The sequence below is a fragment of the Pelophylax lessonae genome (genome assembly GCF_965119305.1).
Source record: "Pelophylax lessonae genome assembly, chromosome: 5".
NCBI classification, from domain to species: Eukaryota; Metazoa; Chordata; class Amphibia; order Anura; family Ranidae; genus Pelophylax; species Pelophylax lessonae.
In genome coordinates this window covers 97,428,769-97,449,838 of record NC_138772.1, presented here as the reverse complement: position 1 = coordinate 97,449,838, position 21,070 = coordinate 97,428,769, and the positions used below count along the sequence as shown (strand labels likewise).

General features: G+C 44.9%; 1 protein-coding gene across 1 annotated transcript in view; it reads left to right on the top strand.

The window, feature by feature from the left end:
• Nucleotides 1-21,070, top strand: part of WDR37 (WD repeat domain 37) — a 312,422-nt gene that overhangs the window by 14,079 nt on the left and 277,273 nt on the right. The window contains exon 2 of the mRNA XM_082258129.1: nucleotides 19,463-19,531. The gene's annotated coding sequence lies outside the window, so the exon portion shown is untranslated. The remainder of the gene's footprint in view (nucleotides 1-19,462; nucleotides 19,532-21,070) is intronic.

The following is a 21,070-nucleotide window of genomic DNA, read 5'->3' as shown; positions in this document are numbered from 1 at the left end:
TTAGGAGGGAGAGTCTCGGACGACTGAGACGCTCGTGGACATTGCTGGACAGAGAGGGACCTCAGGTAAGTATTAGGGGTGCTGCGGTTGCGGGGGAGGGGGGCGGCTGCACGAAGAAGGCTTTTTATCCTAATGCATAGAATGCATTAAGATAAAACACCTTCTGCCTTTGTCTTTGATCAGCAGTACTATGATGCAAAAAATAGGAAAAAAGTAAAAAAAAAAAAATATATATATTATCTCAGAAGAAAAGCATGGCAGCTATTTGACATATTGGGGGAGATTTACTAAAACTGGTGCAGCTGTGCAAAGTAACAAAACAACTTTTAAAGGGTAAGTTTACCTTTTTAGAAAAAAACAAAAATTAATGAACATTTTTTCCTTTGGAGCCTGTAAAGCATTGCATCAGCAATCAGCAGTTTGCTCGTGCCATGCAGGTCTCCTTCAGATCTGTCAGTAGATCTGTGTACATCCCGTACAGCAGGGGTGGGGAACCTTTTTTCTGCCAAGGGCCATTTGGGTATTTATAAAAATAATTTGGGGGCCGTACAAAATTATTAATTTAAAAATGTGCCTGTTGTTATATTTGGTCAAACGTTTAATTAACTCACTCCTAATGTGATGGCTGCAACTGCTTCTCTTTGGTGAGGTGTGTGATGTTAGCTGGTATTGATGATGTTGCTACTCGCAACTGGTTTTCCAGGTTTGCGTCGGTCAGTCTGTAGCGCAGTAGACACTTCGTGGTGGTAAGTTTTGAAAAGAACTGCTGGCGGGTACTGCTGTGGGTACAGCTGGCTGGTGTTGCTGTGGGTACTGCTGGCTCAGGCTGGTACTGCTGGCTTGTACTGGGCTGTGGGTACTGCTGGCTGGTACTGCAGTGGGTACTGCTAGCTCAGGCTGGTACTGCTGGCTGGTACTGTTGACTCAGGCTGGTACTGTGCTGTAGGTACTGCTGGCTGGTACTGCTGTGGGTACTGCTGGCTCAGGCTGGTACTGCTGGCTGGTTCTGTGCTTTGGGTACTGCTGGCTGGTACTGCTGGCTGGTATTGCTGTGGGTACTGCTGGCTCAGGCTGGTACTGCTGGCTGGTACTGCTGGCTGGTACTGTTGTGGGTACTGCTGACTCTGGCTGGTACTGCTGGTTCTGCTGTGGGTACTGCTGGTACCGCTGGGGGTACTGCTGGCTCTGGCTGGTACTGCTGTGAGTACTGCTGGCTCTGGCTGGTACTGCAGTGAGTACTGCCGGCTCTGGCTGGTACTGCAGTCAGTACTGCCGGCTCTGGCTGGTACTGCAGTGAGTACTGCCGGCTCTGGCTGGTACTGCTCTGAGTTCTGGCTGGTACTGCTCTGAGTACTGCCGGTTCTGGCTGGTACTGCTCTGAGTACTGCCGGTTCTGGCTGGTACTGCTCTGAGTACTGCTGGCTCTGGCTGGTACTGTGCTGCTGGTGGGAAATGATGGCTAGCAGCGGCGCCGTGCTGGAGGAAGAGGCGATATTTCCTGTATTGGTCACAGGCGGAGTGCATTTGATATCACTCACTGTCAAAACGGAGCCAGAACTATACAGGAAGCATCGGCTTTGTTCTGACAGATCAGCTGAGAGACACAGACTCGGCTGCACGGGGGGCCGTACCAAATGTCTTCGAGGGCCGCAGGTTCCCCACCCCTGCCGTACAGGCAAGCCGATACACTGACCAGAAGAAATCAAGATCTTCCCTGGTGCTCCACAGCGCCGTGGGAGTTCATTGAGAACTACAACCCGACAACCGCTAAAGATGTTGGGGCTTGTAGTTCATGCACACACAGAACTGTGTGCATAAAAGATGCCGACGTGTGGGCGGAGCCTCGCACGGTCGTGCCGATTTTTAAAAATGACAGCTAGTATGGGAAACTTCTTCCTGTACTGCTGCCACAGGGAGAGAGGGCAGTGGCTGCAGCACACCCTAAAAACGGATGGAACATGTAACATGTTCCCAAACGTGAACTTGTCCTTTAAAGCCCCGTACACACGTACCGATCGTCGGCATACAAATGTTCGTCTTTTCTCCCCGGGATGTCGGTGTCTGTTGAAAAGTGCAAAGACAGCACAAGGACAGCACAAGAATTTTGTCTGCAGACTTCAGCTGACTGCAGAAGTGATGTCATGTAATGGTTAACTTTCCCTGTGTTTTTAATTTTCTGAGCATGCCCAGTCTTGCAAATCTGCGGTCTGTCGGCCGAATTCTGTACTGACAGGCGAACAATCGTCCGTTCTGGTGTCCGCAGACAAAAATTTTCATGTTTGCACGAAAGACTTTTGTCCGCGGATTGTGCGCAGACATCTGTCGGAGGCACCATACTAACACGTGTACAATCGGCAGATCTTTCGTCCGCCGACGTTTGTATGCCGACGATCGGTACGTGTGTACGGGCCTTTACTTCAGCTTGTTCAGGTTTAAGATTTGCCAGTAAAACCTATAGGCTGATTGGTTAGGATACACAACTGCGCCAGATTCTGTGTGCACCAGTTTTTCCCCAATATTTTTTACCAATCCAAATGTCATCCAGTTAGGGTTAGTGCAGCATTTATCTGGTCTTTGTAGTGCCCTGACGAAGCTATAATTGCGAAATGCGTTGGCTTACCGGGGACCGTCAGACTGCACATACATTGAGATCCGTTGTTGTGGTATATTGTATCCATCACAAGTGCATAGCTATCACGGATCCATATATTTTAACATGTATGTTTGTCATTGTGTTATGTTATTTTTGTCTTTTTAATTACTAAAATAAAGCTGTATATGTTTTTTACATAGTGGTGTTGTGCCTGCATCCTTTCAACCACACACATGCCTATATAGTCCCGCTCTTTTGGACCTCCCTTGGTCTTGGGTTTTTTGGTAATTCTTTATTGGGGACGATGGCATGTACATCACGGTACTATGTTTTTGTACTATGTCTAGAGAATTAAACTACTTTCCAAAGATTAAGGCCCGTGAAAATGGGGCGGATCCGCCTGCTCAGCGAGGGATCTGTCCACGGATTGACCGTCTGTCCATTTCCATTCGACTGTCATCTGTTCTAATCCGCTGAACGGATCCCCATCAGTCTGTTTTTAGCAGATCGGATTGGATGCCAGCGGGTGTCAGCGGACACATGTGCAGGAAAGAAAATCACTCGATTGCTGCATCAACACAGTCAGTGTTGATAGGGGAATCCTTCCCACAGAGCTATTGTGTTCTCCTGGTGGCGGGGGGAGGCGGGAGAACAATGATTATCGCTAGCAGCTATATCAACCGCTAGCAATATTATCAGGTAAGATCCGACAGGCTGGTTGCACCAAAGTTGATCGATTTAATCACTTTCTGAATATGAACCATAGCTTTACTGCTATAGTGCAGGCCGGCTGTGCGTGTATATGTGTGTAATAAATAAATAAATATATAGTGTGTGATTTTGCTTTTCCAGATCGGGGGGCGCACGCCAGTTTTGCTGTGAATTAGTCATCCATTGGCCGGCACCTGCTGATTTGGTGAGGAGGAAGACAGGACAGAGCTCTGTCCTGTCAGCGGGGGAAGTGCTGGATTTTGTTTCCCTGCAAAGCAGGGAATAAAATCCAGCACATCCCTTAGTAAAAGCACCATATAGTAAACACAAAAACACTGGTTAGGCACACATTTAACTTCTTTGATCGCCCTAGAGGTTAACCCCTTCCCAGCCAGTGTCATTAGTACAGTGACTGTGTATATTATTGCCACTGATCACTGTATTATTGTCACTGGTTCCCACAAAGTGTGAGTGTCAGATTGTCCGCTGCAATATCGAAGTCCCTGATCGCTGTCATTGTTAGTATAACAAAAATAATTCCAGTATATATCCCATATTTTGTAGATGCTATAAGTTTGTGCAAACCAATCGATATACGCTTATTGGGATTCTTTTACCAAAAATTTGTAGCAGAATACATATTGGTCTAAACTTATGAAGAAATTGAATTTTTGTACGTTTTGTATTGGATATATTTTATAGCGGAATGTAAATATTTTTTTCTTTTCAAAATTTTGTTTGATTTTTTCATTTATAGTGCAAAATATAAAACAGGCAGTGGTGATCAAACAACACCAAAAGAAAGCTCTATTTGTGGGGGAAAAAATGTTACACATTTTATTTGGGTACAGCGTTGCATGACCGCAGAATTGTCAGTTTAAGTAACACTGTGCCGTATAGCAAAATGGCCTGGTTTTAAAGGGGGGTTAAATATTCCAGAGGTCATGTGGTTAACTTGGGTACCTTCATCCTGCCCAAACATGGTTTGAATCTCGGTTGGTTCCTTTTGAATCTCGGTTGGTTCCTGCTGAACTGGCTGAGATTTGAACCGTCAATGGCTGGCCTAAGGGGCAAAGAATAAGATGCATGAAGTGGAAGGGCAGTAGATTGGAGAGTGACTTTCTAAGTTGAAGTCCTTGCAGCGCTCCTTCAGACTAGTGATTTAAGCCTGTACTCCATGCAGAGCCATGGCAGGCAGCCCATAGCAGTGGATTCACACTCAGCACCAGCTGTATGAACACAACAATGTGTCAACGTTTGATATGCAGGCAGGAGCAGTTGCACAGGGTCCTCCGAATGTGAGTACATGGCAGAAGAGTTAGTATGATGCCAAGGACTTTGTCTGCAGTGGAAAAAGCATACAGAATGAAATGCATGTACTGTGAATCCTGAAAGTATTCACAGCCCTTCACTTTTTGCACATTTTTCTTATGTTAGTCTTTTTTCCAAAATGGATTAAATTCATTATTTTCCTCCAAAACTCTACAAACAATACCCCATTAAGAACAACATGAAAGAAGTTTGTTTTGAAATCTTTGCAAATTAATTAAAAATACAAAATGAAAAAATTACACGTACGTAAGTATTCACAGCTTTTGCCATGACACTCAAAATTGAGCTCAAGTACATCCTGTTTCCACTGATTAGCCATGAGATGTTTTTACAACTTGATTAGAGTCCACCTGTGGTAAATTCAGTTGATTGGACATGATTTGAAAGGGCACACACCTGTCTATATAAGGTCCCACAGTTAACTGCGCATGTCAGAGCACAAACCAAGCAATGAAGTCCAAGGAATTGTCTGTAGAACTCTGAGACAGGATTGTATTGAGGCACAGGTCTGGGCAAGGGTACAGAAACATTTCTGCAGCATTGAAGGTCCCAATGAGCATAGTGGCCTCCATCATCTGTAAATGGAAGAAGTTTGGAACCACCAGGACTCTTCCTAGAGTGGGCCACCCGGCTAAACAGAGCATTCGGGGGAGAAGGGCCTTAGTCAGGGAGGTGACCAAAACCCGATGGTCACTGACAGAGCTCCAGTGTTTCTTTGTGGAGAGAGGAGAACCTTTCAGAAGAACAGCCATCTCTGCAGCACTCCACCAATCAGGCCTGTATTGTAGAGTGGCCAGACAGAAGCCACTCCTCAGTAAAAGGCACATGATAGCCCACCTGGGGTTTTCTAAAAGGCACCTGAAGGACTCCCAGACCATGAGAAAATAAATTCTTTAGTCTGATGAAACAAAGATTGAACTCTTTGGCCTGAATGGCAAGCGTCATGTCTGTAGGAAACCATGGCCAATACCATCCCTACATTAAAGCATGGTGGTGGTGGGGATGTTTTTTCAGTGGCAGGAACTGGGAGACTAGTCAGGATTGAGGGAAAGATGAATGCAGCAATGTACAGAGATATCCTTAATGAAAACCTGCTCGATAGAGCTCTGGACCTCAGACTGGGGCGAAGGTTCATCTTCCAACAGGACAACTACCCTAAGCATACAGCCAAGATAACAAAGAAATGGCTATGGGACAACTCTGTGTATGTCTTTAGGTGGCCCAGCCAGAGCCCAGACTTGAACCCAATTGAACATATCTGGAGAGATCTGAAAATGGCTGCGCACCAATGCTCCCCATCCAACCTGATGGAGCTTGAGAGATCCTGCAAGGAAGAATGGGAGAAACTGCCCAAAAATAGGTGTGCCAGGCTTGTAACATCATACGCAAAAATACTTGAGGCTGTAATTGGTGACAAATGTGCTTCAACAAAATATTGAGCAAAGGCTGTGAATACTTCTGTACATGGGATTTCTTTCATTTTTTATTTGCAAAAAGTTTGCAAAGATTTCAAACAAACTTCTTTCACGTTGTCATTATGGGCTATTGTTTGTAGAATTATGAATAAAATAATGAATTTTAATCCATTTTGGAATAAGACTGTAAACAACCTGTAGAAAAAGTGAAGCCCTGTGAATACTTTCCGGATGTACTGTATATGCAGAGTTTAAATGTATTTTTTCACAATAGACAAAGCACAGGTTCACTTTTAAATTCCGTAATCGACCAATGAAAAAATTTATTCCCCCCCCCCCCACTGATTAATATTTTTTAGGACAAATTGCACATCCATTTCTATTGGGCTCCCCATTGACCAGCTCTCTCTCCTCCACCACATCTTTTTGCTGGATATCCTCACTACACAATGCACCTAGCTGACCCAAAGCTACTTACCTAGCTGGAGTAATGTGAGTGACATCTGAGACAGCGGGATGTGTCATACAGTGATAGACGATGAGGAGTGATGACTACACCTGGTAGGGAGAGGTGAGAGGAACTTATGATTGCTATGATGTCAGGTCTGGTTGAGTAACAGGGAGAAGTTTGGAACAATGGTGTATGAGTAATACAGCAGTGCTGAAACCACCATTGTCAGACCGTTTGGAAGGGACAATAGATTCCCTGGAAGAAACCTATGACTTTAACTACCTCAATACTGGGCACTTAAACCCCCTTCCTTCCCAGACCAATTTTCAGCTTTTAGCGCTGTTGCATTTTGAATGACAATTGCGCAGTCATGCAACACTGTACCTAAACCAAATTTGTATCATTTTTTTCCTTACAAATGGAGCTTTCTTTTGGTGGTATTTGATCACCGCCAGGTTTTTTCTTTTTTGGTGCACAAATAAAAAAAGACCGAAAAGTTTGAGAAAAAGTTTTTTTGTTTAGGTTATAAAATTTTGTGAATAGATACGTTTTTTCCTGCACTGATGATGCCGCACTGACAGGCACTGATGAGGAGACACTGATGGGGTGGCACTGATATGCAGCACTGATGGGCACTGATATGTGGCACTGATAGATAGCACTGATATGTAGCATTGGTGGGCACTGATAGGCAGCGCTGATGGGCACTGATAGGCGGCGCTGATGGGCACTGATAGGCGGCACTGGGCACTGATAGGTGGCACTGATTGGCACTGATAGGCAGCACTGGTGGGCAATAATGGGCACTGGTGGACGGCACTGATAGATGGCAATAACTGGCACTGGTGGGCAGCACTGATATATGGCATTGGTGGGCAGCACTGATAGGAGGGCACCACTGGCAGGCTGTTTGCCATCCCTGGTGGTCATGGGTGGGCATCCCTGGTGGCTCTAGTGGCACCCCCCCCCCCAGGGCTGCACTGGTAATCAATGTTCTGATTACCAGCACAGACCCTCCCTGTGATCAGTGAGTACTTAGAAATACTCACTGATCCCCCCCCCCCCAGCTCCAGTATCGATCCTCTTCTTCTCCTCACTGACAGGATCTGTCAGGAGGAGAAGAGATCGAAGCCGTTACAACGGCTGTATTTACATTGCATGACGGCTGTGATTGGACACAGCCGTCATGTGATCAGGAGGGCCAATCACAGGGCCCTCCTGACGCATCTTGTTGCGCTGTGTCCGAGCAGCGGCACGATCTCGCTCCTTCTGAAGGACGTTCCGGAACGTCTGATCAGAAGGACGAGACTCCCACCTGGCCGTATATCTACAATGGCCCGGGTGGGAGGTGGTTAATTCTGGTCAGCTCTGAGATACACTATATAGGTATTGGGATGCCTGCCTTTACACACACATGAATTTTAATGGCATCCCAGTTTTAGTCTGTAGGGTTCAATATTGGGTTGGTCCACCCTTTGGAGCTATAACAGCTTCACCTCTTCTGGGAAGGCTGTCCACAAGATTTAGGAGTGCACCTATGGGAATGTTTGACCATTCTTCCAGAAGCGCATTTGTGAGGTCAGGCGCTGATGTGGACGAGAGAGCCTGGGTTGAAGTCTCAGCTCTAATTGCCTTGTGCACTGGTCCAGATCATTTAGTGGAGGGGAATTATGGTGTGGGGTTGGGCTTGGCTCCTTAAGCCTCGTACACATGCATCGAAAATCGGCAGGGAATTTTCGTCCGACGACCGATCTGCCGATTTTTGGCTTGTTAGTATGATGCTTCTGACAACCTACTCCGACTTTTCGGCCGAAAAAAATCTGATGTGCAGGCTATAAAATTTTTGTCCCCCGTCAAAACACGGCCGATTTTCGTGCAGTCAGTACAGATTTCAACAGGGAAAAATCTAATGAGCACGTCTGGGCATGCTCAGAGAAGAAAGAACACAAAGAAAGCAAACCAACACATGACATCACTTCTGAAGTAGAATTTTGTTGGCCGAGAAAATTTGTGTTCAGTCTAGGCACATTCCAACCAACAAAACACAACTCTAGACAAAAGACGGACGATCGGTCGGCCGATAATCGTTGCGTGGGTACGAGGCTTTAGTTCCAGTGAAGAGAACTGTTGGTGTCAGCATACCAAGACATTTTGGACAATTTCATGCTCCCAACTTTGTGGGAACAGTTTGGGGATGGCCCTTCCTGTTCCAACATGACTGCACACCAGTGCACAAAGCAAGGTCCATAAAGACATGGATGAGCGAGTTTGGGGTGGAGGAACTTGACTGGCCCTCTTGTCCCAACACCTCATAAATACACTTCTGGAAGAATGGTCAAACATTCCCATAGACACACTCTTAAACTATGTGGACAGCCTTCCCAGAAGAGTTATAGCTGCAAAGGGTGGGCCAACTCAATATTGAACCCTACAGACTAAGATTGGGATGCCAAGTTCATGTGAAGGCAGGCGTCCCAATACCTTTGACAGTGTAGTGTATGTAAATATATAGACTGTCATGAGAAAAAAGGCTGCCATTCTCAGCTCCCTTTTTGAAAGTGCGAGTTAGCTGGCTGTCGGGCTTATGCTCCGGCTTCAACGCATTTAAATTTACCACCCTGGAGACATTTGACATGCTTCCGGGTCAGTGATTTAAAATATTAAAGCCAGAGGAGTCTCCTAACAGCCAGACATCTAGGCTTTTCAGAAAGTTCTGGCCAAAATGCAAATTTAGTAGCAAATTCTGGGGCTACAGTTTGATGTGAATACATTGCTGAGCATGCCTGTGTATTGAGCTGGTATGCAAATACCTGAAAGCTAAACAAAGCGTGTGAGACTGCCATAGAATGTCTGTCTGTGGCAAATAGAAGGATGTGGGAACTGAAATACATCAAATTTCTTTAAAGCAGTATTAAATCTAAAAGCAAACCTTTTATTATTGTAGCTTACCGATCTTTGGGATGGCTGCATTCATTCATTTTATTTTTTTTTCCCTTTTTATCACCTGGTGATCTAGCTAGTAAGGCTGTTTTTCAACAGAACACGTTGTCCTGCAGATATAGCAGTTAGAGGGTTGAGGAAAACCATTTACCACTGGCCGGGGTGCTTACAATGACCACCTCTTATTTATGTAAAACCTTTATCTTAAAGGGAGAAAAGCTGTTGTAGCTGCTTAAAAAAGTGTTATGTGGAGTTTGGCTTCAATGTATTAGTGTAATTTAAAGGAGTTGTAAAGGCAGAAGGTTTTTTCTCTTAAAGAATTCTATGCATTAAGATGAGAAGCCTTTTGTTTGTAGCAGCCTCCCCAGCACCCCCTAATACTTACCTGAGCCCCATCTCTATCCAGCGATGTCCACAAGTCCCTCGGCCGTCCAGGACTCTCCCTCCTGAGACAGCAGCGGTGCCATTAGCTCCCGTGGCTGTCACTCAGTCAATCAGACAATCAGAAGAGAGAGAGAGGGGATGTGGCCAAACGGGAGCTCCTTGCCTGAATGGACACAGGGAGCTGCAGCTCGGCTCGGGTGCCCCCATAACAAGCTGTTTGCTGTGGGGGCACTCAATTGAAGTTAGGAGACAGGAGCAGCAAGGAGGAACCCGAGAAGAGGAGGATCCGGGCTATCCTGTGCAAAACCAACTGCACAGAGGAGGAAAGTATAACATGTTTGGTATTTAAAAAAAAAAAAGAGACTTAAAATCACTTTAAGAGTCGGTTCACACTGGGGCGACGCGACTTGTCAGTCCCATGCACCACGACTTCGGAGCGACTTGCAGGGACTTCACATAATGGAAGTCTATGCAAGTCGTTCCGAGGTCGCCCCGAAATAGTACAGGACCCTTTTTCTAAGTCGGAGCGACTTGTGTCGCTCCTATTAGAACGGCTCCTGTAGCGGTCAATGGACCACGAGGGAGCGCGACTTGTCAGGCTGACAAGTCGCGCTAATGTGAACCAAGTCTTAATCTGCTAGAACAGGGGTGTCAAACTCCAATTAATTGTGGGCCGCATCTGCAGTGTGGTTGCCTGGTTGTATCTTGGGTGCGCTACATACAGAGTGCAGGGTCCAGGATTACGCTACATAAATAACGCAGAGCTCATTTTTACGCTAATTGCAGTGTTCAGCATTCAGATGAAGGCGAGAGGTCCACATGGCCTGGCCGGTCAGATTCAGCCCATGGGTCTTGTGTTTGACTTATGTGTGCTAGAAAATCTAACACCCTCCATTCCTTGTAAATCTACTCAAGTGAATCAAAGTGCAAATCGCCATGTTTCCATGCTTTGTTGCATGTTTTCAATGTGTGATGTACTGCATTTTATATGGAATTTCGATGCGCATTTAACGCTTCATTATGAGCCTAAGGTGTGTCATGATGTGCATCTTAGGCCATGCATTTTCATGTACATCTTTTATTATGATAGTAAAAAAAGCAAAGATGTAAGTCCAGCCTAAGGTAGTGTGACCAGATGTCCCTGGACTGAGGACACTGTCCTCGGACCAAGTATGTCCCTGGATTTGTCCCGCCAGGCAGGGCCAGCATAAGGCGGGTTGAGCAGCAAGGATGGGGGCAGCACAATCTGATTTCTCAGTCACTTGTTTGGGGACAGGAGAGGATTGTGTATAGTTTCGGCAGGCTGCCATCTCCAGTAAAGACTTTTTGATCAGTAGGTGGGGACTGGGGAGGAGGGGGGAGGCTCCGCCGGGCATCCTCTGTGCTGTCACCGCACATGTGCAGTCCAGCAGAGTCGGGACATCGGGGTGATAAGCCTGCGGTAGCGGTGACACCTGGAAGGATAAGCATGCAGAGCAGAAAGTGACATTGGTAGAGTAGTCCTTGGCTCCGCCCCCGCATGGCTTCTCTGGCATGGCAGCGTCAAACCACTCCAGCCTGTTCAGGTCTTCTATCTCGTCCGATCGGTATTTATTCCTCCCAGAACTCTACAATGCCAAATTCACCGAGGTGGCCATCTATATACAATATTACTAATCTGTAAGATCAAAGCCAATGCTGGAGAGGGACAGGGGAGAAATTGCCAGGAGAGTGAGGACTGGCATGGAACACTTTTCTCACGGGAAGGGGAGGGGGGGGGGGGGGTGATGCCAGGTATAGGTACACCCTTCAGGGGAGTTAGGGGGGGGGGTTTGAGAATAATGCCAGGTATCCTCCTGTCCCTGCCCCCCCCACATGTCACCTCTGTACGTAGCGCACCGTGATCTCTGCACTGTGTACGTAGCGCACCCGTAATCCGTGATCTCTGCACTGTGTACGTAGCGCACCCGTAATCCGTGATCTCTGCACTGTGTACGTAGCGCACCCGTAATCCATGATCTCTGCACTGTGTACGTAGCGCACCCGTAATCCGTGATCTCTGCACTGTGTACGTAGCGCACCCGTAATCCGTGATCTCTGCACTGTGTACGTAGCGCACCCGTGATCCGTGATCTCTGCACTGTGTACGTAGCGCACCCGTGATCCGTGATCTCTGCACTGTGTACGTAGCGCACCCGTGATCCGTGATCTCTGCACTGTGTACGTAGCGCATCCCCGGAACTCTGCACGTAGTGTGACTCTGCGCTTCTTTGGTAAGAATAAAATACAAAATATACATTGAAAAGTTTTTTTTTTTTTTTTCTCTATCTTATCTTAACATTTGGTAGTCGTATCCCAAAAAATTTTTAATTTTAATCTGGTCACCTTAGCCTAAGGGCCCATTTACACTGCTGCATTTTAACATACGTTAAGGCCTAGTTCACACTACTGCAATGGGATTTTGATCCAATATAATGTGCAATTATGTAGTATGACTTAATTGCAGCTTGATATAACTTTGATGTGGCTTTCATGTCACTCTGTTGAGGGTGCAAGAAAGTGCCTGGGGGGAGATTTGAGGGTTAAGAAAAGCACGGAAATCGCTTTCAAAATCCCATCAGGGTCACATCAAATTGCATGCAGAGGCGACTTCTGTGAGTCTACTGGGCCAAAATCGCACTGGAGTTGCACCAAAGTCGTGCAGGGACCTTTTCAAAAAGCAGGTCCACGCTGAGTTGCACTGATGTGAACAGGCACCGTTGAATATATTGTGATTTATCTTGCCATGCAATTCTGTGCGTGTTAAGTCGCATCTGAAATAGCACCAGGCCTAAAACCCATAATTAATGTGATATGTTTTTTTTTCCCCCCATTTTAATGTGCGGAGTGGCCCATGACAATCAATCACAGCTCATCAAAATGCATATACCATTTGTTTTATGTTCGGATAACGGGTACAAGCTTTGATCAAAGGCGTGTCCCCTTCTACAATCTAAATTTGAAAGCACATGACAATGGACATGCCTAACGATTCAAAAACACATCAAATAAAAAAAAATGCATGCACATAGATCTAAAAAGGCCCTATTATGTTCCTCCTTGGAACCCTGTGTACTATGGCCTTGTGTCCTATGGCAGAGCAGATTTTCCCTGGAGCTCAATGCATTTAATAACTTATCGGTATAGATTATTGATGGCACCCAGAACAAAATACATGTTCTTTTTTTCTGTCCCACGTCTGAATTAAATCTAAAAAGCTGAAGGCAGCGGAGCAGACTGCATTCATCTCCCTGCCCATTTGGGTTTTAGAAATAATTTCATTGTACTCGGTTAATGGTAACAAACTAAAGGTCTGTAGCCTGGAGCAATCAGAGAGGTTCCTCATTTAATCAGAATTCTGAAAAGTGATTGGTCGCTTTGGGCATTAGCTTTTCTTTGTCTTCAGTTTTCAGTTGGCTTCTGGGCTAGGATTGTACTGCTTTTGTTCTGAATAAAGATTTCATTTGAACTCGGGGGATGTAATTATTCAGAGTAGCATTATATAGAGAAGTGACCCTATGCCAAGACCTCTAGTATTGCCACTATTTCTATCTACTGCAAAACCGTATTCTTGTGTGTTTTCCTGAATATCGTTTTTTTACTCATATGGCTATTTGCTTATTTTTAGTTTTGATTAATTTTGATGTATGAATTGGGTAGGAATTAATTTATAATCCTAAAGTGCCATCATCCCTAAACATATACTCTAGAGCAGTGGTCTCCAAACTGCAGCATGGGGGCTGAATGCAGCCCTTTGTTCGGCTTTATCTGGCCCTTGGAGCACTTTTCTTTCCACTGATACAAGACACTATTCCTCCCACTGGCACCCATTGTTGGTGGGCATAATTACTGCTACTGACATCAACAGCTGGGTACTATTTCTCCCACTGGCACCAGTGACGGGGCGCTCTTCCTCCCACTGGCACCAGTGACGGGGCGCTCTTCCTCCCACTGGCACCAGTGACGGGGCGCTCTTCCTCCCACTGGCACCAGTGACGGGGCGCTCTTCCTCCCACTGGCACCAGTGACGGGGCACTCTTCCTCCCGCTGGCACCAGTGACGGGGCGCGCTTCCTCCCGCTGGCACCAGTGACGGGGCGCGCTTCCTCCCGCTGGCACCAGTGACGGGGCGCGCTTCCTCCCGCTGGCACCAGTGACGGGGCGCGCTTCCTCCCGCTGGCACCAGTGACGGGGCGCGCTTCCTCCCGCTGGCACCAGTGACGGGGCGCGCTTCCTCCCACTGGCACCAGTGAAGGGGCGCGCTTCCTCCCACTGGCACCAGTGAAGGGGCGCTCTTCCTCCCACTGGCACCAGTGACGGGGCACTCTTCCTCCCACTGGCACCAGTGACGGGGCGCTCTTCCTCCCACTGGCACCAGTGACGGGGCGCTCTTCCTCCTCCTGACTCCAGGACAATTTCTACTCCCAAGGGCCTTAGCCCGGCCCCCCTAGTCTGAACGACCGCAAACTGACCCTTTTGTTTAGAAAGTTTGGATACACCTGCTCTAGAGAATAAAACCTAGAACTTTAAATATAGCACCCAAGAAAGGTCCATTACACACCAAGATTATTTGATTTAAAAATGAATATTATATTATAACAGAATATTAAATTTCAGTTAAATAATAAAAATAATAAATAAATAATAAAAACGTATATACAGTAATTGGCATAATACATTGACGCAGTTTGGGGATTAATTGGCTTCTTCAGGCCCCTTACAAGAATACTTAGTAAAAATATCACTTACGTAGCCTGCATATTTGTTTAACACAATAAATATAATTATAATCTTATTGCAAAGCATAAATCTTTTTTAGTAACTTATTCTTACCACATATTGTTCTAGATATATTTGTCTGAAACCAATATAATTATCTGTTATAACAAAACGCCAATCAATTTTAATAACCTATTCTTACCACATTGTATATAGGTATATAATTACGTACCACATCTGTACAACTGTTGTCAATATTACTATACCTGCTTCCTAGTTCCAATAATCTTTTTTAATATTGAAAATCAATTTGAAATCAAGTCATGTATTACTGCAAAACACTCTTGTATATTGTCTCATGTGTTGCCCCGAAATGTGCTGCCCCCTCCAAAATATATAATATATTGTACTTCTAAATATATTGCATACTTTCAGACTGGGATAAATAAAGGTCTGACACATTAAGGCTTCAAAAAGAGAAAGAAAAGGGGAGGAAAAAAAGTAAAGCTTTTTTTTATTATAGGAGTCATACGTTTTGAACGGAGATTTAATCCATTAGGAAGCTTATTCGAAAAGCATTCCTCTCCAGGGCTTCTGGTGACCATATGTTATTTGTACAATAGAGATCAAAAGGCGACTTTTCTCTCCCATTACCTATATACATTGATCCACCATAACATTATGACCACCCACTATAACTCATTTGCGACATGGGCTTGTCAGAGTGCCAGGAAACCAGACCACAAGAAAATGGAAGTAAAAACAAAGCATTTTTTTTAGAGCAACAATAAACTCACAGCAAGAGTGAGGAGCGAAATCAGGAACAGCCGGGGTCAAGTCCAGAGCGAGTAGTCATCCAAGCCAGGGGCGAGTCCAAAGGCGAGTATCTGCCGATGCCGGGTAGTCTGCTGATGCAGAATCGAGAGCCAGGAAAGTTGTCAGCCAAGCCAGGTCATGCATGGAGGAACATGGAGAGCAGAAGACTGCTAGCACAGTGATGCACTTCGGAGCACAAACACAAGGGCAAAGGACTGCAAGCAAACCGGTGATCTATAATGTCAGGTGTGCAACATCATCACTGAGGGATGCCCAGGCAGCAGGCAAGTGATGATGCGAACAGAGTTTATAAAAGACAGCAGTCTGTACATGTCCAAGATGGCTGCCAACAGGAAGGCAAGGTAAGACCTTGACAGGACTCCACTAGACCTCTGAAGGTATGATGTGGTATCTGGCACCAAGCCATCAGTAGCAGATCCTTTGAAGTCTTGTAAGTTGTGAGGTGGGTTCTCCATGGATCTGACTTGTCTTCCAGCACATCCCACAGATGCTTTATTGGATTGAAATCTGGGAAATTTGGAGGCCAAGTGAACGCTTTGAACTTGTTGAGTTCCTCCAATCATTCTTGAATTCATCAGACCAGGCCACTTTCTTCTATTGCTCCGTGATCCAGTTCTGATGCTCACGTGCCCATTGTAGGCACTTGTGGCTGTGGACATGGGTCCGCATGGCAGCCCTAAAAACCACAAACTGCCATGTACTGTGAGTCCTGACTCCTTTCTGTCAGAATCGGCATGAACTTTTTCAACAATTTAAGCTGCAGTAGCTACTCTGTTGGATCAGACTATACAGGCCAGCCTTCACTCCCCATGTGCATCAATAAGCCTTGACCGCACATGACTCAATCGCTGGTTGTACTTCCTTGGGCCACTTTTGGTAGGTCCTAACCACTGCAGGCCATGAACATCTCACAAGAGCCGCAGTTTTGGAGTTACTCTGACCCAGTCTTCTAGCTGTTACAATTTGGCCCTTGGCAGATTAGCTTGAACCCTTATGCGTGTCCATTTTTTTTTTTTTTTTTTTGTTCTACTATACTTTTACCCGAATGACCATTGCTGGCTTTAAAAATCCATACCAAGTTCAAAGCTGCAGCAGCAGCCTTGGTATTACTTTTAACCCCTTGCACGTCAGGACATTTATAATCACGTCTTGGTAGACAAAGGGTTAAAGACCCTGTAATTACAGAAACATATCGGTTGATCTGCCAAAAATGCACACGGCTCTTATGTCCTGCTGTTGGCTGACAACCTAAAGCACCCTTTAAGAGGTGTCAGCCCTGCCCAGTTGTCTTTTCCTAAACTACTCAAACCCTTCTAATCTTCCATCTTTACAACATGAAGGCTAATCATTCTGAATCGACAAAATAAGAAGTAATTCCTTTCCTTGGAATAACACTGGAAGACACATGACATCTCTTAACTTCTAACTTGATCACTGGGTATTTTTGTGCACTTGCCACAGATCTAAAAAAACTGCTTTCAGTGGTGCAAATAATGCAAGTTGATTGTTAGGGCTTGCATACCAAAATGCCGAGCTTGCAAAAATAAAGCATAAGTACTCGCCTATCTCCTGTGCGCGCTTGGCTATCTTCAACAGATAGGCTTGCCGAAAAACCATCTTCATCACTTCTGGGAACGTCTGGTGATTGTGATCCCCGCTGTGCTCTGTATTTTCATCTGCCGGCGTATACTTTGTGATGGGGCACAAAAGGGATTTAAGGGCCAGCAGAAGGAATCAAAGAGTGCCGTGGGCGACCAGCTGTCGGACATGCCCAGAAGTCAGCAAGCTTATTTCTTGAAGATGGTAGCGGGAGAGTGGTAATTATTGCAGGTTAAATTACATCCTCTTTTTTTTTTTTTCCAACTCTGAACGTTAAGTCCATGTGAAACATGTCCATGTTTTATCCTGCACTGTCTGTCTTGGCATGCGATAATAAAGGACTTTATTTGCCTTATCTTCATGGTGGTGTGTGGCAGTAACAATATGAGGCGCCGTATCAAAAAGTGCTTACCGTGCTGTGATTTATGCTATACATACATGCTTCGGACATGTCCCTGGTTATTTCTGTTGTTACCACATGTTATTTGTTCCTATGTTTTTGTACTCGTACACTCCGGTTCATCCGTCTTTGAATAAATAAAATATTTGCAAAAAAAAAAAGCTTAGTGCTAAATAAATCGGGATGATAAGTGGAGTATTCAATAAATAATATAAAATACTAAATTCCAATAGTTTATAAAGTGCAGGAATCTCATCCAATTCAAAAAACTAAGTGCTAAATAGATGATGTTGAAATAAAAGTAGTAAATAAATAATATAAATACTAAATTCCAATAATTCGTAAAGTGTAAAGAATCTCATCAAAAAAACGACATTTAGTCCATAAATTCATAAAGTGCAGCAGTATTTGAGTGTGCAAAAATTCCACTACAAACAAGTGACATTAGGTTCAGTTCATCAGTTCAGTCACGTCAAAATGTATCCGTTTTCCATCCGTTTTTCGTCCGATCCGTTTTTTTGACGGATGAAAAATAGGGCATTCATCCGTTCAAAAAAACAGACATTGAAGGAAGTGGATGAAAACGGATGATCATCCGTTGTCATCCGTTTTTACATAGAGCTACATTGATGTCCATTTTTTCAACGGATGGATGAAAAATGGACAAACGGACAGCATGTGTGAAAGGGGCCTAAGTCTTCATATATGGAAAAAGTTCTTTTGCTTGAAATGTTCCTTCCCCTGACAATGCGAGGGTAACTCACCAGAGATCATAGGGCCTCCAGGACCCAGCTAGTTTAATTTTAGTGGCAGGCTCCTTGGGTTTGTAGTAGGTGGATGGTCTCACTATGGATAGGTAGTAAGCGAATCCCCTCGATCATGATTGCTGTTTCCCCAAAAGATTGAAAATATATGATTGCGCAATAACATTTAAAAAGTTTTATACAACGCAAGCAATTACAAAGGATAATCACTCCCATTTTATTGTCCCCCATTCCACACATCCAAACTAGCAGGGAGCAGAGTTATGTGTGCGAACGCCACTCGGCAACGGCGTGCGTTCCACAATGCGTTCCAACAGCAAGCGGAAGTGACGAACCTGGAAGTGATCAACGAAAACAACCTCTATATAATAATCTATATTTAGAAATTCATGGTGGTGTGTGGCCAATCTTTTCCTCGTGAACTGCGAGCAATGCGTAGATTACCATTACTGACCTTCTGCTTCTAAAAATGTCTGCTATCTGGGTTTTTTGCCATTCCAGATTCTTCAGTACTTTCTGATTCACTGACCAGGGACAAGTCTTTAGGCAGTAAAGTGAGAGCTGACCTGAGCCATGGTTTCATGTCATTGACTCACGATTAGGGATGCACCGATCGGACTTTTTTGGTCCCGATCTTTTGCTTTGTGAAATCGCTGATCCCGAGTCCGATCGGGAAGTACTGTTTTGTGAGCTTATAACAAAATAATACTTCCGGATCAGTATCGGCAGATACCTTTTTATAACATTGTGCATTCAAAATCTAAAAATGTCATGGGTTTAGTTTTAAGAGGTTAAACTTCCCTCCTCCGGCAGACGAAACGAAAAGATACATTGTAATCATTGTGTTTACTTAACTGGGAGAGTTGAAAGGCATTTGCAGGAGGCTCTTTTTTTTTTTCTTTGACAGCTGTTCTCTGCTCCCTCACAAGCTATAAAGAGCAAAACCGGATCGGCCCGTGGATCTGTTAATTTTACCCATCCCCCCACTATCCAGCTATTTTGCCCGTATCGGGGCCGATATCCGATCCGAATATCGGGTCGGTGCATTCCTACTCACGATTAGCATATCGGAGCTCCCCAGTTTTTTAGGCACCCGGGGCGCTCTACTGAACAGCTGAAAGAACATGCAGGAACCTAGAAGTGCTTTATTTGCAGTACAGGTGGCAGCATGGCACGTGTGTTTATCCCATAGATGTTTTAAAACATGATTTTGTTTACTCCTGGTTCAGTATTGTTCCTTTGTTCTTTGTCTTTTGTAATGGTGAAGCCACCGTAATGACGTGTTTTTCCTCCACACTAGGTCACAGAGTCCTGTACCAGAAAACTGACATCCCTGATGGGCCAGGAGCACATCTCTGTCTAAATACAGGTGAGTTAATTGATTCATATAAATAATTTATAGCAATGTTACATTGGTCTTGGTTTATTTTAAAGCGGAACTAAATCCTCCCATCATTTTCAGCCAAGAATTCTTGGCCTCAGATCACATGTGCAATATCATGGCAGTTGAAGATCATTTGTGACACCAGCCATTTCAATGTTTGACAGTTTGGTTGAGAGCATGTGCTGGATATTTAACTGTTTTTTGAAACAAATAAATCCATGGGTTTAGTTCTTTAAAGCGGAGTTCCAGCCTCTAAAAAACATAAATAAATAAATAATGCAGCTACTAACTTTTATTATAAGAACACTTACCTGTCCAGGGATCCTGTGATGTCACCCCCCCCGAAGCAATCGGCTCGGGCATTACAACTAAGGGAAACCGGCAGTGAAGCCTTCAGGCTTCACAGTCCATTTCCTACTGCGCATGCGTGAGGTCTCAGAATGCAGTGGAGGAGGGGCCAATGCGGAAAATGACGTATCTCGCCACGTGGTATAGGATGGAAGTCCAGCTGGCGAACAACAACAAACAACAACAAAGGTACAAAACTAAAAAAAAAAAAAAAAAAAAAAAGATATCCAAAAATGAAGGGGGGGGGGGATTGTGCTCAATTGTTCTAGATATAGTTTTCATTTCAGCCTGGAATAGTATTTGTAGTTGCTGACTTTTAATATGAGGACACTTACCTGTCCAAGGATCCGGTGGTGTCGGCACTCGAAGCTGATCCGACCATCGGCTCCAGGTGCAGGCACCGTCATCTTCACTAAGGGAAACAGGAAGTGAAGCCTCGCGGCTTCGCAGCATGTTTCCTACTGTGCATGAGCGAGTCGTGCTGCGCATTCTGAATGGTCTCGCTGTCTTGAGGGGGGGGGGGGGGGGGAAGGGGCTGGATATTGTGTAGATCACCGCACGGCCACTGCTGCAATCATAACCGAAAGTGGGAGCAGGTACCTGGTTTTGACAGGTATCTGCCCCCCCCTCCCCCCCAAAAGGTGCCAAATGGCAGCAGAGGGGGAAGGAAGCAAACAAACAGAGCTTGCCCTTTTTGGTTGGAGCTCCGCTTTAAGCCTTTTGGGAATAGCTATCGTCTGCATAGAAAAAAATCCAAAAAAACAAAAACGTGGAAGGTACAGAGGAGTATAGATACTGTATGCGATACATGAAAACTTGGCCAGTATCAGCTTGTGCCAATTTTCATCTTGGGTGGAAGAGACTCCAGTTAGGGAATATGCACTTAAAAACATTTAACTTTCATGTTTAGCTTGAAGGATGAGCTTTACTTTCAACTGCTCAGGCATTCATCATTGCCACCATTGCTAAGCTGGTTAAGAATCCCTGCCCTTCTTGCTATTTCAAGTAGCTTATATAATGATCTTGTATCTGATGATGCCCAAACTCGCAGCTTGTGGTTCTTTCTACCTTGTTCAGTTTGTGGAGCCTTGTTCTTGTGCTATCTGGGTTATGGGAGCTTTTGTTTCTGTGTATTCATATGACTCATTGGTAGTGTTTGGGATTTTGCATGTTAAT